A 2,118-nucleotide genomic window follows, 5' to 3' on the forward strand; every position below is an offset into this window, starting at 1 on the left:
CACACAGCAATAAGTGTGCCCCCCAAGGTGGGGTTTAAATAGCATGGCTTTCCTGAGGTATGTAACAGATTTGACCCAACACAGCTATGGTTAACTCATTATTCCTTAACAAAAATAAAAGTTCTGTTGAAAGTTCATTATAAAAAGAATGCTATTGAAAAGGAAATTTGGTTGCTTATAAGGCGTGTAACATTTGTAAAGAATAACTGAAATTATGACCAATAATATTGCTAGTGTCTAATATCAGACATATTAGTAATAAGACATCTCATACATAGTGAGGATATTGACTAATCTCTAGAAAATTTATGTGACATGTAATATTTATGTAAATAGTATTTTACCCACATAAATTTTATCAACAGAAAGTTAGGAAATCCTATTTAATTTGACACATTTTCTATGCAATTCCTAACATATTAAGTTGATCTATTTCTAGGACCTTTGTTTTATAAGAGGAAAGAACGAATTTTTAGCAGTTTCCCAGGGGCCTCTGAAATATCTCAAGGACAGTTTAAGATAAGTAAGGTATCATTTAGGGTTTGATTTTAGAAAGGTAAAACTTCAAAATATGGTCCAGTTTGAACATTTTGTTAAATAGGAGAATGGGTCACTATAAAAGATATTTGGTTCCATAATGAGCTAAAATGACAATAAATGAGTGAACAGGAGTAGTAAGATTGTTAAAAAAAAAAAAGAAGACAGTTCTTTTAAAATTTTTGAAAAAAAGTCATTTTTTGAAAAGGCTTGTTTTCTAAAACAATAAAGGATGATTGAGTCAATATAAATATCAATAAGGATATTTTCCTGATAAGATAAAGAATCTTTGTCTTTTAGGTAGATGACTCAGGAGGTTAAGAAAAACCTCTTATAAGCACTTGCTAAGAGAAGTTCAATAATGCAATAGAACTTTTTCATTTAAATGGAAAGAAAATTAAATTCTGGTTCATATGATGGCATTAAATAATAAAAGTCTCTTATAAATCTTACAAACATATAAAATATCAGCCAACCTTGAATATGGCAAATAGAATCCTTTTTTCACAAGCAACGCTTTGTAATTTTCGATATCCATTCAGAGTTTTGTTTGTTTTGTTTTTCATTTCTTTCTGAATTCTTTCTTCTCATTCTGAGACAATCAACCATTTACTTTAGGACAATGTCACTTTCTTTTTCCTTTACAAAGCACAGCCTGTAAACTTTACATACCTGCATACCTTAAGTTATCAAAAAGATTTTTGGAACTGTTTTAAAAAATCCTATAAAACACAATTATTCTTAAAACAAAGTTTGTCAAAGCAATAACTCAACTTGTTTAAACACAAATTCAAACTTTTCATCATCTTGAAGATCAGGTAGATATAAGGCTAAATTATTTTACCAGTAAACTTCTATACATTTAGGGAAACATATCAAAGTAGAATAAAATTGTGATTAGATTATACATGATAATTCAGAAACCATAGCTCTTTTTTAAACTAACAATATTAAATTAATCTCTTTTGTCAAAGTTTTATCTGAATTATATGAATCTAATTTTTTTAATATTTGCTTTTAGTTCTACAAATACTGTATTTTCATTGAAGCTAGCAGTTTGGTTTCCTTAATTTCTAGAACTTTAGAAGTATTAGTTTGTATATAAAAACTTATTTACCTGTAAGCCAATTTGAGTAGAGATCTTTTAAGGTGTTTTATAAGTTAATTTAGTAATATACTGAGGTAGGAAAATATTATGCATTAAACATACATGGTAACAGAAGGTGATTCTTCTGTCTCTACATTCAGCCTCTTGCAATATGTTCTTCTGATAGGCTATATGAAGACCATTTGGACTTGAAAAAATATGTGGCTTAATAAGGGTTGATTATTATCATTTAGCTGAATAACCAATGGTAAATAAAACTGCAGCTGCTTCTAGGCAAAAAGCAAGGCAATGACATCAGTGCTAGTTAACATGATATTTCTCACTACCACTCTGTGCCAGTGAGAGAATTATAACCATGAAGCTAGGATTTATGGGAATAATTTTGACTACCAAATCATTATATAAATATTCCTTTTTTTTCTGGTATATTAGAGTAGACAAAGATAAAATATCTGAAGTCTCTGACCTGCAAT

Source organism: Tamandua tetradactyla, chromosome 14 (assembly GCF_023851605.1).
Source record: "Tamandua tetradactyla isolate mTamTet1 chromosome 14, mTamTet1.pri, whole genome shotgun sequence".
In the NCBI taxonomy this organism is placed as follows: Eukaryota; Metazoa; Chordata; class Mammalia; order Pilosa; family Myrmecophagidae; genus Tamandua; species Tamandua tetradactyla.